Raw genomic sequence first — 17,418 nt, 5'->3', positions numbered from 1 at the left:
GCCCGTGAATCTCCTTAGGTCTGGTCAGGAACATTCAAACCAAACATGGAGTGCGTAGCCACAGCAGAAAATGTACAGTGGCCAACCAGTTTCTTTGTAGTGCCCGCAACAGGGCATAAAGGTCGAGTCTGTTGCCTCCTGGCCCTGGTATTCTGAGGTTTGCTGCATCTGAATGTGGAGGTTCCCTACAGTAGCTACTGGTAGACTTATCTTCCATGACTCTGTCTAATACCCATTGAAAGCTGTCTATGCCTGTGGCCATTGCTACATTCTCTGGCAGTGAATTCTACACTTAAATCACTCGTGTAAACAATATTTTGTCCCTATTGAAGCTACTGCCCATCAACTTCTTTGGATGCCCTTGAGTTCTAATATTTTTGAGAAAAAGTTCTCTGTCCATTCTCTATCCCATACATAATTTTATAAACCTCTGTCATGTCCCCTTTAGTCATCTTGTTTCTAAACTGAAAAGTCCCAGGCCGTTAAATGCATACTTTTCTGTATTTTGTGTATTTGTGAGGGAGTGGCCAAATGGGGGCAGGGGAGTTCACATTTGCCTCACTGTTTTAGTCTAACTTGATGCTGAGAGAAGATGTGACTTGTCAATTGGTACTTGAATGATGTCATAGAGATCTTGGTATGAATGTTCTAAAAAGAGTCAGTCTGTTAGCTGAAGAAAGGTGGTTTTGTTCATCATCATCTGTGTGTCTGTCATTCAATGAAGGCATAACTTTCTTTTTAGCTCAAACTGTAACCAACTACTGTTAGGAGACAACTTTTTTAATCTTCCTGAAATTATTTGTGTTGAACGTACTTACAAGAACATGGACAACCCCAGTGAGAAAGAAATCAAGTTATCGACTAGAAGAGGTTTATCTCAAACACCAGTTTCCTTAAAATCAGAAAGTAAAAGCTACTTTAGACCTAAAATGAAGGACTATTTTGATATAGCAGAGAAAAAACTGGGTGAGCAATTTTCAAGTGAATACTTGAATAGAGCAGAGAGCTATTTATTGAAAAAATGCTATAAGAAAAGAAGGAACCTGTGAAATTCAGATGTTGTCTTCTGTCTCTGTGCTGTACAGAGTGAGTAATGGAAACAGGACCTAAGCTGACTGGCACGAGTACTGTTGATGAAGAGAAGCTTTATTTAGAAGCAATTCACATACAATTAAGTCTTGTTTACACAGGTAGCCAGCTGGCTTTTTTCAAATTGCCACGAGTTAGATGAAATATTACATATAATTTATTTTTGCTAATTTTATCTGGGAAGTGATGCTGGGAATAGGGGTATATAATGTGTGCCTCCTGTATTGATTTACTGATCAAAATCACCCATCTGCATGCTGCTAGCCAGGACTGGTTCCAGAGTTTGGGGGCGCTGGGAACTCTGTGCCTCTTTTCCCACCTACTGACCCACATGCCTGTGCATCTTTCCCCTTACCCCCTCATATACTCTTATCACCATCTATGCTCACAGATGCCTGGAACACTCACATGTCTTTTTCCTGATGATGATGTGTATGGTTGGGAGCATGGATGGCAGAGTACTTGTGAGTGGGTGAGAGGAAGGATGAACTTGTGTGCAGCAGTGGAGGTGCACAGGCAGCTGGTCAGCAGTGGTGGTCCCACCAGCTGCGGAAATTCAGTGTATGCTGATACCAGCTGTTTTGCTCGTTGTGTGTCAGAAAATGTCTCCTAATAGGATACATGTATTCTGCCCCCACATAACAGCTAATAGGAACATTTGGAACCATTTAGATCAGACAAATGGCATAGGAAGAGTTCAATATCACTCTTCCCAGTGTTATTTACCAAATCAAATAAATAGCCCATGTGACTTGTTTGAAATAAAAACCAAACCATACCACAATATACCTTGACTATGAATTGCCAGTGTCATGTCTAACTGGATCTTCAGTTTGTACAGATATTTTGCGTTGAGTCAGAAACACTCTTTAAGTGCAAGAGTTTACAAATTTTGGTTGACCTTTGTAGCTAGTCAGCATTTGTAATTGCTGTCTTCTCTCTTCTGGTATTGTACTGGGCTTCGGAGGCATGTAGAAACACAGTGACGCTCTACTTCTTTGGAACACCTCCAAACCTCAACATTACTGCAAGAGCAAGCCTTGCACTATTCCTTCAGGCTTAGGAAGAGGAGGGCAATGGGATTTTGTCTACCATTGTCTTTGGCGGTGTTCAGAAGTAACACTGATTTGGAGTGATCCCAAATCCCAGTGTTACTATTGGATGAACTTGAGCCCCTTCTCCCAAGTTCAAGAGAAGGTTGGGGAGGTGGGAGGAGGTAATTATTGCAGTCATGTCAAGCTTTTAAGATGTTCAGAAGTTAAGATGTCTGTGGCCATTTGAACATTTATTTCTGAATCCAAACAAATTGTTATAGTATTTTATTCTCCTTAATATGTAGGTCTCTTCTTCAACCCAAAAAGTCCCTCAGGGAAAAGCAAAGTATTTATATTCCTATATTCACTAGAGGTATACATCTGTTATCCCTCTTTCCCTCTAAGGAGCCCAGGGCAATATTTATGCCCCCCTTTCTATTTTATCCTCACAACAATATGGTGGTAGGTTAGGCAGAAAGAGAGAGTGACTGGCCCAAGGCAACCCAGTGAGCTTTACAGCCGAGTTGGAATTTGAACTTTGGTCTTCCTGGGTCTTCGAGCACTTTAGCTGTTACGCTACATGAACTGCACTCCAATGACCATGAGATATACAATTGCACTGCTAATGCAAGTGGTAGAACTTGATTGTGGGAGAGAGGACATTCTTTATACAATACCTCTAGGAAGCTTAGGATACAAGAATTTATTCTTTTTTATGGAGAAATCTTGCTTGTGCTGAATGTTATGTGTTGGGGATTTTTAGATGAACAGACATTATCAGAAGGCTGATGTTACCAAATCTGTTGTCTTAACAGCTTTGTTTAAATAAAAACTTTTGCTATTAAAAACTTCATGCAATAGTTAATTAATTAGTTAAAAACATTTGTTAGCCACCATTCTATCATGCAGGAACTTCAGACTGCTTATAAGTAAAAACAACCATGAAATGAATAAAAAAACAAAGTTTAAAAGCACGGTTTAAGACTGCCAAAAAATGTAGAAACTAAAGTTAATTAAAAGCAGCCCTAAGTAAAAATATATTAAGAAACAAAGCTTACAGAATATAGAAACTGGCCAGAAGTATAATTATTCAAAGGCTTTGCTGCTCTTTTGCATGGATATACCTGATATCTCATTAAAGGTTGTATAACGTGATCTTTGTGGTTTAGCTTTGAAACTTAATGTGGCCAAGTGAAATCTAGTTTTCTGCTGAACGATCCTATATGTAAAAGGAAATTAATTTTGAGAGCACAATCCTGCACTTTTGCATTTGTCATAAGTATGTAATATGTACAGGAAATTTATTTTAGCAGTGTATAAGCATTCTTGTTACATTTTCAGCTAGAATAACACTCCTTAAAGGCAGATAGTCTATAGATCCAATCCTATATTTGTTTCTAACAGTATGTCCCAAAATAGGTTCTTTTCTGTACTTTTTCATCAGTTCTGACCCCATACTGTGCTGATTTCTCTCCAGAATTCTGCACACTCAGTCAAAAATATCTCAATTTAGTCTCCAAACTGCTTCCCAGACTTTTTTTGCATTCTGCACAAAGGGCTGCATCTGCTGCAGAATAGATTTTTCCTGGCTTTTCTGCCGCATTTCTCCCTGCACACATACCACAGGTTTTTTTTTCCTAGTGAAGACAAACCATGACTTTTATGAAGTTCGGAGTGCTTTCTTCGGTGTGAGACCTGGCCCCTGGACCAGCCTTTCACCCTCCCCTTTATCCACCTGTGTTCTGATTGGTTGAACAGCATCCAATCTCCTTTTCCCCCCTGAATTTTTATTTAGATATTTTTTTAAAACAGTAACATTGCAACATTGATTCCTTAAAAAAAAACAAAAAAACTTTGCAACTGACGAAGGAAAAAGGCTGCAATATGGCTAACAGAAAAACTGCAGAGAGCCCTGAATCACACTTGATATTTTAAAGTTTCCCAGTGCTTCCTGTGCTTTTTAGTCCATTCTTTTTTGGCCTTTTTTTTTTTTTAAACAGCAACATTTTGTGCCTTAAAAATAACAAGAACAAAAAAAACCTAGTAAGTTTCCTCAACCAATCAACTGACCAGTCCTCAGCTGGTCAGCTGACAAAACTCACATATCCTCAACTGATCAACTGACAGCAACTCAGGCCGATCAACTGATGAAAGTGATGTGTTCCTCAGAAAAGTCCACAGCAGAAACAAAACATTTTTGTAGTGCAGAATAACTGAAAACCAGAGTACGTGCGCATATGGAAGAAACCTATATTTGGAAACATGTAGAAACCATGGCTTCAACGAAGTTTTTGTAGCCATATTGGTCCAACAGAGCAATAGCAATAGCCAAGCAAGAGAGGTGTTCCTTTTTATTTGATGACCTTCAGAATGATCAGAGTGACTGACATTCAGAATGCTGTAAGAGAACTTCAGAATTCTACAGAGCTGTTTCTGAAGAGTAAGCATTCCAAGGAGAAACTATATTTGTTTTTCAAGTAATGATGCATGTTAGTTAATAGCAATTTTAAACTGAGAGATCAGGCAAAGCGGAAGGATTAAATGTTAAAGTAATTGGATTACAAAGTACTTTTTTCTTATAGGGATGGAATTGTACTTTATTCTGAATCAAGAAGTAAAATGTAAATGGAATTTGCATGGTCTTGCTCAAGCAAAATATCTGTAGAAATGAAATAGAAGTTTAATTGGCAATTAAAATTAGTGAAATTTCTCTGTGTGTGTGTTTTGTTGGAGAGAGTGATTGCAAAATTTGCTTGCTGTCGAATACTCTCGAAAGCAAAAGTCACAACAAATATATTGGAGCGCACTCAGGTGAAACACTGAAATATCACTGAAATATCTATAGTTATAAATATAGTGAAATATATAATGTTATTCAGTATTTTAATAATATTAGATTGATTAATTAATATTAATTTAATTAATATTAATATTAATATGTTAATATTTTATTGACAAGATTTCTGAGGGCAGTTCTGTAAATTTGTCATTCTGACAATGTTATTTTTTAACAGTATAGTGTAGGAAAAAGATCTGGGATGCCAGCGTATCATTCTGCAGTATATCATTGAGATTGCAAGTTTCTTTTTTTTATTTAGTGAGCCAGTTTTGTCTGTCAGCATGTTCTCTAGTCCTACTTCCACCCCAGTTACGCAACTGGGAGACAGTCCATATGCTGTCTACTGTGTATGGATTGTTTCAGAGTTATAATTCTGTCTGGCCCTTATATCCAAGAATGATGAGAATGTTTATATAGTCCCTCCATTGAACAGCGTATGTACCACAGAATAGATAAAACATGGATCTTTGTGTCTGAAAGTAAATACCAGATATGAATAACCATTATGCATATATAAAGTATACATGATGAAGGCACCTATTAAGAAAATCAAGGTTTTTTAGATAACAGCTCATCCTCTGTTTAACACTTACCCCAAAGGTGTGTGTGTGTACACACACACACATATGTTGCAGCCAATTTATGGAAGCCCCATAGAGTTTTCAAGATAAGAGACAAAGGAGATTTGCTATTGTGTGCCTGCTTGTAGCAAGAATAGACTTCCTTGGTGGTCATCCATCCATGTATTAACCAGGAATGACCCTGCTTATCTAAGATGTCCAGGTCAGAGCCGTGGGTGTATTTTGCTTATTTATGAACAAATGGTACAGGAATTAGTTATTATCTTGCTTTGAGCACTTTTGTCCTTGTGAAATTACTAGGTGAGGTGAAGTGAGGTGCTAAGAGAGCTTAAATCAAAGAAGAGAACATTCCTAGAGCTGTGCACTACAGAAAACTAGCCTACAACAGTCTCTAAAACCTTCAAGATTTTTCGTTTATTTAAACTACCTTCCTTTCCTTCCCTTCCTTTTTCACACTGTAATGGTTGAAGTGCCAGACTTTACAAACTGATAAGAACCACATGGTCTATTGCCATTAGCCAGGAGTCCCTACTGGGCCTACTGACGCACACAGTCCTCCCCTGATGTCAAACAGCTGATAAGTAGCACCTTGGCTCTCTTCCCAAACTTGTGTGCCAGAGAGGAAGAAAGGTTCTTTGTCTGAAAAAGGCAGCTCTGTTGAGGTATTTTTTAAAAACATCTTACTGCTTTCCTTGAATTGGAGCCAAGTTCCTGTCAGTTCAAACTATTTAGTATTATGTCCACTAGAAAAGCACTAGAAAAGCATTTAATTAATCATACATGATATTTACATTGTGGTGTTAGAGTCAAATACAGAATGCAATACGCATTGTTTGTAAAAATAGGAAGTTAGTCAAAATAGTTGAAGAAAATTATTTCAAGTTTTAACTTTATCTTGCAAAGTGACCATCTATTTTGACAAGAGAAGGAATGACATTATTAAATGTGATTTCTAATAATGCACATATTATTTTTTTTAAAAAAATCGTAATGTACAGTTCATAAATTAAGTTCTTGAACTGGCTCTTGCATTTCCTTTGCTGGCATATTTCTGCTCTTTGTTTTCTCCCTTTTCTCTCAGTTCTTGCTTGTCCTTTAACAATCTAATAGCATTTCAATTTTTTTATTTGTTATTTAAGTGTGCTTAAATTATATCTGTATTTTCACTTTGAAATAAAAACGCTTTTACTTAGTATAACTCTGAAAAGGAGAAAAGTGCAATAATGGGTGTTTTCTAGGGCTGCCAGACCCCCGGTGGGGGCAGGGGATCCCCCGCGCCCACCTCCACCCTCGCACCCCTGCCCCTACTTACCTGGCCAGTGGGGGGGCGCACCTTCCATGCGCGCCCCCCTGCGGTGCTGCGCCCCCCGCGCACAGCTGCTGCCAGGATGCCTGTTTTGGCCTGGATCGGGGCCACTGCGGAGCGTGGGAGCGTTCCTGCGCTCCGCAGGGGCCCACAACGGGCCCGATCTGCGCCAAAATGGGCCCAGTCCGCGCCCATTTTGGCACGGATTGGGCCTGTTTTGGGCTGCTGCGAAGTGCAGGAGCGTTCCTGCGCTCCGCAGCAGCCCCCAATGGCACAAGCCAGGGGGCTGTGTAATGACATCACTTCAAAGTGATGTCATCATGCTTGGAGGAGCGCGCACACATGCTTTGCGCGCGTGTGCGCATCCCCCCCCCCCAGGTAAGAGCCAGACCCCAATCTCCCGCTGGGAGATTGAGGGGGCCTGGCAACCCTTGTGTTTCCACATGCCTTTCCCCCAGGAATCCAGACGTCTCAATTTGCAAAATGGTTGTGGGTCATTTGGCTTCTGTTTTTTCGGCACCTTTTCTTGAAACGCACTTTCCGTGGTCACAAAAAAGGCACAGAAAAAACAGAAGCCAAATGACCCACAACCATTTTGCAAATGGAGACGTTGCTAGCATTCTATGAGTGGCTTGTCCCTTTAAGGGCATGTGGAAACATCTGTTGCCACTGCTGTATATCAATTTGGTACAATAGAAACCCTATACAATATTGCATTCGGGTGGTGATGGTTTCACTCCCCATTCTCCACACATAGTTTGCTGTCCTCCAGGCCCCTGGCAATCTCTTTCACCTGAGCTGCTATGCCTCATGCTGGAGAGGGGGCAAAAAAGCAGAGAAGGTTCATAAGCCTCTTCACATTGCTTCACATTGCTGGTGGCTGGCTTGGAGCAGAATTCTGCAGTGGGAAGTCCGAGTGCCCTTTACTTCCCTTGCTGCCTTTTCGCTGTCTCCCTTGCACAAAGCAGAGTAGCCTTGGCCATCTCACTTTCACCTGACCCGTGAACTTCATGCCAAAGAGAGAGAGAGAGAGAAAAAAAACAGCAAGGGAAGTAAAGGGTACTCAGGTTTTCCACGTCAAGAGCCTGCTGTGAGCCAGGCAATAGTGCTGGCTTGGAGCCCCCCATTGGAATTCTCATAGCCCAACCTGAGCAGGATCTTGTACTGGGAAGTCTGAGTGCTCTTTACTTCCATTTCTGCCTTCTTGCTTTCTTCCTAGTGTGAGGAAGAGCTGCTTTCTGCAGCTGCTAGCTAGGTCCTAGCAAGCAGGCTGGACAGAGAAAGGAAAGGCACTTTCCCCATCCTTCCCCTGCAGACCTCACTGAGCACTCAGCTGGCCAGTAATGCTGCAAGCTTATTTATTTACTTTATTTATAGCTTGCCTTTCTCTACAGTGAGGACCAAAAGCAGCTTAATTCAGTTTCTATGATAATTATATTTATTTATTTAATTCACTTATACCTCATCTTTCTCCATAATGGGGATCCAAATTAGTTTACATTATTCTCCTCACCTCTGTTTTTTCCTCACAACAACCCTGTGAGATTGATAACTGGCACAAGGTCACCCAGAAAGTTTCCATGGCAGAGTATGGTGCTGAACCTAGGCCTCCCAGATCATAGTCCAACATTCTGACCTGTATGAGCATATGCAAATCTTTTTAACCAGCTTGTTTCTTGCCAGCTTGGTGTTTTTGAGGTTAAACAGTGGGGCATCTGCAAGAGGTAGAGGGTGCTGCGCTATGGTTAATTGGGTCAAAGTCTCTCCCCCTCCCCACTTTCTTTGCACTTCCTGACCAGGCCTGTTGCCATTTCCGCCTACTGCACAAAGCTGATTGTGGTTGCAGTAGCACATTGAAGGGAGAGGGAGCAGTGGTATAATTACATTATTATCCTTGCTTAAAAGTCTTACTAAATTACCCCCCTCAAGATTTTGTTTCTCAAGCACACAGCCAGAATTTACATGTGAAAAAGTCAAGCAATATAGATAGATAGAACTGAAACTTAGTAGTACAGTACAGAGAGAGAACTGCAATTATTAGAGTTCATATTTTATTATTTATATTGTCTGCATCGGTCTGTACTCTCTCATGCCTAGCTTCTTTCTGGGGGCCACACCTTAAACTAACCTCCCCCAGTCCACCTGGTTGATGCTAGGTCATACCCTCCCTACTCGGTATTGTGTGTGCAGGTTCTTGTTCCTGGAACAGTTTTGACCTGTACCAACAGCACTTGCTGCCAGCTTATGTGAGGTCTTCATCCTCTGCAGGGTCCAGTTCCTCAGCAGAAGTTTTCCTACACGACAGGTGGTTACAGTGACCAGGATTGTTCAGTCCCAAGACTGGGTTGGAGCCATTTTCTAGATTCTTAACAGATTAGTGCCTAGTCTTTCACTTAGCTTAGGAAATGTACATGTTGAAGACTGAAAGAAGCAGCATTAGCAGAAATTTCAAGTAGGTAGATGCTCTGTCATATTACCAGCATCTAACCAAGAGATCAAATACATTGGAGATGGATATTGTTTTTGAAAAGTAGTGAAAGAAGATTACATGAAAAAATGTCTGCTTTTTGGCATAAAAACTGGTTTGCATCCATAATATGTAGAATTTCCTGAAGTGTATTGTGTGGATTTAAGGCAATTTAAGAGCAAACTTAGGCACTACTAAAGGAAGTAATTTTTGAATGAATGAACCTTCTACTTGATGCAGAATCCATAATATGAGCACATACTCATCTATTTAGCTCAGTATGGTTTACTAGCAGTGGCTTCCGGGGTCTCAAGCAAGGGTGCTCCTGAGGTTTGGTGCTTGAGAGCTCAACTACATGGGGCACTGGGAATCCCATGGATAGAGCTCACAGCTCTCCCCTCTGAAAACATTAGGGGCATAGGAACTTATTTCTGATTGAGATTATGGCACAAGTGGAGGAGTAGTTTAAGCCTCCACTCAACGTTTGTCTTACCTGAAATGGCCCTGTGGAGCTACAGGTTTCCCCACTGGGGCAATTAAAAGGTGTCCATATATGAACAGGGAAAAATGTGAAGGAGCAGACAGCAGCACTTGACATCACTTGTTTTGTATAGTGATCATAGAGAAAATGATAAAATGCATTTTAAGGGTTAGATTTGAAAGTGGAAGAAGAAATTATTTGGGAAGTAAGTTGTACATAGAAGCCAGGAATGGTAGGAATGTGAGCTAGAATCAAAAAGGCAAATTAGACAAGGGAATATAAGCAAATGAGGGGAGAAATGCCTAGTCAGAGACAGAGTTGTAAAAAATTTAAAACAGAGAGAAATCAAGATAAAGGTGAAGTGAACAGTGGCACAATGAGCTCATAATACTTATCATCTGGGCTCAGTTCAAAGTGTTTTGACCTTTAAAGCCCTAATGGTTTAGAACCAAAGTGCATGAAGGAACATCTTCAGCCTCCACTACTGGAATGAAATAGTTCAAAGAGAAGTTTTAGTAAAGGAATGGGGACTATAGACTATACTATTGTATACTGTCTGTTGTTATAAGTATGTTCCTACTGGGTAGTTTCTGAACTGTTTAGTATATCATGTTTAATTAACTTTTATGCTCTGTTTCAGCATTGTTCCAGCTCTATATTGGATTTCTGCTTGTTTTTCTAACATCTGCAAATTTCGCATGTGCATGCCCTATTGCATGTTTTTTTTAGACGTCCCAGCCATTAATTGTATTGACTTACACTGCAATTAATGTGTAATCTACCTTGAGTCTCAATGAGAAAGGCAGACTGTATATAATGTAAATAAAATAAAATAAATGTTCAGGAACTGAGAATGCTATGCTTTTATTTGTAGGAAGGTGGCAGCAGATGTTATTTTTCTTATGATACATTTTTATTGTGCTTTTATGTGCTTAATACACTATTGCTTAATATATTATTTTCAGTTATTTCTTAAACTGCCATAGAGACAGTACTGTTGCAGTAGTGATCGACCTGATCATGAAACATGCCAGTGCTGGTGTTTGCGGGGCAAGCTTAAGGCAAAGGTTCAAGCACAGAAAATTACACAACAACTTTGTTGGATAAAACAGGCCACAACTTTATTAGTTACAGAAGACAAAAGGAGCATTGGCAGCGTAGGGCACGGATCCCAACATCGGGTGACCCGCCTGCCAGCCGATGACTCTCTCACCCCGTCAGCACGCCTGCTGAAGGGGGACACCCCGGGATGACGGTTGATGGGTCTACACTGGGCGGAAGCCTCTGTGTAGTTCCCCCATCACCTGCAAGCAGGCCTGCCTTGGCAGCCCCCCGAGCTGGGCCTGCTGCTGCCATGCCTGGTCCAAGATCCCTTATGGGGATCCCCATCTATGGGAACAACAGTGCCTGCAGGCCCTGTTTTCCCCCAAAGGGATCGGTGCCCAACGCCCAAACCGCAGATGTACCGGGCCTGCGGAGCCTGCCCTTCAATGGGCCACACCCTTCCCCCGTGGCTCCCAAACCCCGCCCGTCCCAATGGTGCAGGGGCCGGCTGGCCTACCTTCACGCCTCCGCTGCCCCCGCACGGGGAAGATTTCCCCTCAGAAGATTTCCTCTCACCGGCCCTTTCTGGGCCGCTGCAGCCTCTGCACTTTGAGTCAGCTGGGAGTCCGGAGCTGTGAGTCGGTGCGTCTGCCCCATTTGCAGTTCCGGAACCGACTGACAGGCTCCCTCTCCGGCCCCGTCTTTATAATTTGTGGGTGGACCTGAGGGAAAACTTCTTCCCTCAGGTCCAGCAACGGTCCCCTCAGTTAAATACCCAGCCAGCCCTGTTGATTGGCTGGCCGGGAATAGCCATCGCGCGGCTCGGATTAGAGCCGCGCATAATGGACCCGGGGCCGGCAGGGAAGGAGCCGCGCCTGCCTGTCTCTTCCCGTGCCTGCAAGCCCCGCAAACGCCGGCCCCGGTAAGATCGGGGCTGGGGGCTTGTTAAGAGCTGAGGCTGGCAATAATGGCAGAGGTCTTCATTTGTGTAGCTTATTTGTAAAATGGTAAGGGGTAGATGTTAAAATGGGGCTACTTAAAATATTTATTTAGAAAAGGTATATACTGCCTCACCTGTGACATCCTCAAGGTGGCTTATAGTGGGAACACACACAATATACAATGACAATAACCACCATCTAATTACCAATAGTAAAGTAAGCCATAAAATTCAGCAATCTAAAATTTATGTCTGTCTGTCTGTCTGTCTGTGCCTCTGCCTTCCTAGCAGACCTCAAGGTAAAAGCAGACAATAAAACAGTTTTAAAAATGGGACAAATTGTTTAAAAGACTTGGATATAAAGAGAATTGTTTTGGGGCTGGCACTGTAAAGTAGGCACGGAACTATACATGCAGAACGTTTAACCTTTCCCCATACAACTAACAAATACCAATGGCAAACACATTGCTCTTGCAAATTCTTACATGCATCAAGAATCCAAGATACGTCATATCTCCCATCAGCACGTACATATTTGCGATAATTTATTCTGAGAACTGGCTTGCCTTGGCCTGATGCATCATGACTGTTCTTAAAGGGTAGAAATTCATGTATGTCTATAATTAGAGATGTAAACTTTAATATAAAATGTAAACTTTTAAATATAAAATATAAACTATAATCACTTATATTCAATATCATACATTCATATAGAACTTAATTAAATTTACTTTTAATATTTCACTTCTATTTAAATATCTGTATCTTTTCCATCTATCTTCGTACCTAATAACATTTTAATTAACAAATAATATTTTATAAGCATGTATTGCCTAACGCTTTCCTTCTATCATTATCTGTGTTAATTTAATTTCGTTTATTTTCAGTTATATAATTGAAAAAAACTTTCCTTTTTTTTATTCTGAAGTTGTTCTGTTCTGTATAAAAGATGTTGATTTTGCCATTGTCGCATGTTCATTTAGTTTATTCTTCCATTCCAGGTCTGGGCATTTCACTGCCCTTCCATTTTGCTGCAAATATTACTTTTGCCACTGTCACCATATACTTAAATATGGTCAGATATTTAACAGCATATTTGTCACATCCCTCGGAAACTTAAATTTTAATATCTTTTGCATTTCTTCATATCTCTATCCAGTATTTTCTTGCTTTCTTGCATGTCCATCACATGTGATAAAATTTGTCTGTATTCTAACATGTCCAGCTCTTCTCATTATAGCCTTTATTTGCTTATGTTGTATCTTTAGCGGTAATATACCATCTAAAGAACATTTTATACTAGTTCTCCCCTAATATTCGACATTCGGTAAACTTAATTTCTTTAGTCCATAAATTTCCCCAGTAACTCATATTTATGTTTTCTCCAAAATGTTGCATCCATTTTATCATAACATTTCTGGAAATTTTGAACCATGGAAAAAACCCATTTTCCCCCTCCTGTTAATGGAAATTTGGGGGGAAATGGAAATAGATTCAATACTTACTTTCATTTATAACTTACAATGTTCTTATGATGTCTCTAATGTCAAGATTCCACGGGGTAAATTTAATTGCCCAATGGAGTCTACGTTCTTCCTCTTTATGTGATGCTTTATGTGGATGCAGAGTACTTTAAGGAAAGAGACAGGATGGTAAGGAATTTCAGGAGGAGGGGATATTCCACTTCAACTTTAAGGACAGCATGTGCCAGGGCAGAGGGAATTAACAGGTGTGAGTTATTAGAAGCATCACATAAAGAGGAAGAACGTAGACTCCATTGGGCAATTAAATTTACCCCGTGGGTTTCTGACATTAGAGACATCATAAGAACACATTGGCACATAGTGCAACATATTCCAGGGTGCTCAGAGATACCTGTTATTGGGTACAAAAGGACAAAAAATTTGAGGGACATATTGGTTCATGCCGATATGCAAGTAAGGGAAGAACACAGAAGGAATCCTATTGGTCATTTCAGCTGCGGGCATTGCAGCGTTTGCCCATTGGTTAACCTGGGGGAAAAATTGTTGATTCACCACTTGGGGAAAGACATAGGAAGCACTTTTCGACATGTAATTCTCAAGGGGTGATATATGTAATTGAATGCCTGTGCAAGAAATATTACATAGGGAGTACCTTCCGTGCGTTGAGAATACGCATTCAAGAACATCAGTCTAAAAGAAGAAGACGTAACTTGGAAGCACCTCTAACGGCCCATTTTCTACAGGCACAACATAAGGAACTAGATTTTAAATTCTCAGTACTAGAGGTGGTTAGAAATAAGGAGGGGTTGTTTACGGCTAATCAGCTACTTCAAAGAGTAATGTTTTGGATTTTTTATTTGAACAGTAGAGAACCTATGGGTCTGAATTGTGAATGGGATTTGTCATGTTTCCTTTAAGAACGTAACAGTTAACAGAGGAAAGGATGCATAGGCACGAATATAAGATCAGGAAGTACTTAGGGAGCGTATGGAGAGAATTGCCGTCACATTGGCTCCAGACTAGTTCTATGCCTAGAAATGAATTGAAACAGTGAGTATATTGAAATGGCTTTATTGGATTTTGAATATTGTATGATTAGGTACACCTGTTAAAACTGATGTATGTATTTATTTGTATAACAGCAAAGCCTCTGAGAAAGCTGGATCACGCAAAACAAAAATTGCTAGCGTTTTGTCGGGCTGGGAACAGTGTCCTCCTTGTTACTTCAGGGGAAAGATCGCAACTTGGTACGGGTCGACTGCTGTGGAGCCAAGGGAATTCCTTTGCACACTCAAGCCTGTGGTTGAAAGAACGTGGATTTGCACAGCACAACAGCACTTTCATTACTTCTTTCCCACCTAAAGGAGGACCTTCCCCTACATCTTGAATGTTTACTATCAGGTTGGAACATTCTTTGGAGTTGAGAACATATGGACAGCTTGTGGACGTAGACAGAGACATTGTTCTGTATTGATTTGTACATATACAATTCCACATGTAGTTCTATATTCATTGACTGTGTATTGGTTTAAGTAGACTGTGTATTGGTTAAAGTATTCATTGTGATAGATAAAATAGTTTTTGCTAGTGGCTGTGATTCATATATGATGTTAGAAGAGTGATTTAACAGTAAGCAGACACTATTGGATTTTGTATACAGTTTAAATTTTTAGGGAGACCCTCTTGGCAATGGTTTTCTACAGTCTTTCCCATAGCCTTTGTTTTTGTTAGTGGTGGTAGGGTTGCCACGTCCAAGTTGGGAAATTCCTGAAGATTTGGGAGGTGGAGCTTGGAGACGGTGTGGTTTGAGAAAGGGGAGGGGCTTCAGTGGGATATAATACCATAGAGTTCACATTTCAGAGCAGCCATTTTCTCCAGGGGAACTGGTCTTTGTTGCCTGGAGATCAGTTGTAATTCTGGGAGATCTCAAGCTACCACCTGGAGGCTGGCAGCTGTATGTGGTGGGCACTTTGGCAGGTTCATGTGAGAGACTCACATCGAAATGGCCCCTAGAAAGGTTGTGCACCATTTCACCATGAACATTTAAAATCTCAGTTGCCATACTGATTTTTATATACAGTCCCTGTTCAGGAGGCTTGTACCATCTTTCTTCAACTGTCTACAGTTTCCTTGACCTGATTTTTACCTCAGAACACAGAGTTCCACAGCTGAACAGACAGAGAGAGAGGGGTGCAAGCAGGCAGGCCCCACAGTAGGGTTGCTAGGTCGAGATTGGGAAATTCCTGGAGATTTTAGTGTTGGAGCCTGGACAGAGTAGGATTTGGAGAGGGGAGGGGCCTCAGAATGGGGAAGGGGAAATTGACAATTACTTTAAAAAGATACATAAATAAACTGGCAACTAAGAATTTTCCAGTCCATGAAAAATAAGTTGAATCTTAGTGAATTACCAAAGAGTGACCTTTGGATATATGCTGTATCTGAGGGGGGAATTCCAGATAATTTGGTTCCAACATTTACTCATTCTAGAAAGCTATTAAGCTTTGTAAGAGTTTCCCAGGGTGTGGAATGCTAATGGTGGGGTTCTTTTGCATGTTTCAGAACATTTCCAGTTCTGAAAAACACCAGGCTAACAAAACACTCTATACTCAACAATAGCCCTGCAGAGAAGATTAGCACATCAAACCCCAATCCATATGCAAAAGAACCTCCTCAGGATACAGTGAAGCCTCCCGCCATTAGCATTCCATACCCTGGGAAACTCTTACAGGATGACTCAGCTCAACCCCACCCCTCCTGAGTAGATACAAATGACCTGCCAACATCTTTTCCACACTGTGACACTGAGAGATCTCTGTCTTTTGGTGCTACACCTCTGAAGATGCCAGTCACAGCTGCTGGCGAAACGTCAGGAACTACAATGCCAAGACCACGGCAATACAGCCCGGAAAACCCACAACAACCCTTGTAAATTGCTATTTTAATTAATTTGTTTGCCTCTTAACCTAATATTATTTGTTATGAGTACCAAATCAAAAACTTTATAGCATATTTTGCTTATTATATATCAAGTAAATTGATGGCAAACTGCAAGATAGTCAACCCTAATTACGTATAACAGAATGTATGCCTTCAGTATCTCCTTTACATCTGTAATCCTTGGAATCTCGGGCGGGGGGGGGAGGAACCTCCTTGGTCAAAATCACCATTGATCTTCACAGAGTCTTCATGGAAGCCTAGATTGTATTTTCTGAATTCAAAGTCTGCTTGTAATGAATATCGAAATTCAGTTCCCTTTCCCACATCAGTAGTTTTCTCCCACTGTTTCTTAAGTTCTTGGATGGCTTGATTGGTTCTTTGAGATGCCTGATTTGTTTTGGACAGTCCAGAAGATAGTTCAAATCCATAATCTTGATCTTCAGGAACTCCTTCTATGGCCTGATCAGCTTGCTGAGATAGCAGTGCTAGTTCATTGTCTTGTGAATTTGGTTTTGACTGATCTTTCTCTCCTTGACACATCTTGGCCAAAATATTTCCGTAATCTTGCTTTACTTTGTATTGTCGAAGGCTTTCACGGCCGGAGAACGATGGTTGTTGGGGGTTTTCCGGGCTGTATTGCCGTGGTCTTGGCATTGTAGTTCCTGACGTTTCGCCAGCAGCTGTGGCTGGCATCTTCAGAGGTGTAGCACCAAAAGACCTTTACTTTGCTTTACTTTGCTTAGCAAACTTTCAAGTTTCATTGTGAGGGAGGAAGAGATCCTTTGTATAATTTCTTCTCGATGCTGATTCATGACTGCAACCATTTTTTAGTCCAGCAAGTGGTAATAGATGGTGAAACTACACGATTAAAAAATCCACTATATTCCCCCCCTTTTTATTTATCTTGACAAATTTACTAAATCTCTGATGTAAAGAGTTTTAAATCCTTCCCTTTAGGTGATTTACAGTTCAGGTTAGCCCGGTAATGTAATGTGCTAAAAATCAGTTGTTTGTTTACAAAAACACTTGTCATAATCCTTCTTAAAGAAGAAGTTTAGTAAAGCAAGCCAAAAGTGAAAGGAGAAAGGAAGGAAAATATCTGGCAGAATTCCCAACAATTAGAAGAGCAGTGTAAAATAGTGGCTGAGTTCCCAAATGCAGTTCTTAGTTATCAGTAACTTGCTGATCAGAGAGGGAATCCCAATTATTTTATATC

The sequence above is a fragment of the Eublepharis macularius genome, chromosome 1, assembly GCF_028583425.1.
Source record: "Eublepharis macularius isolate TG4126 chromosome 1, MPM_Emac_v1.0, whole genome shotgun sequence".
NCBI classification, from domain to species: Eukaryota; Metazoa; Chordata; class Lepidosauria; order Squamata; family Eublepharidae; genus Eublepharis; species Eublepharis macularius.
Note: the sequence above shows the minus strand (reverse complement) of the source record.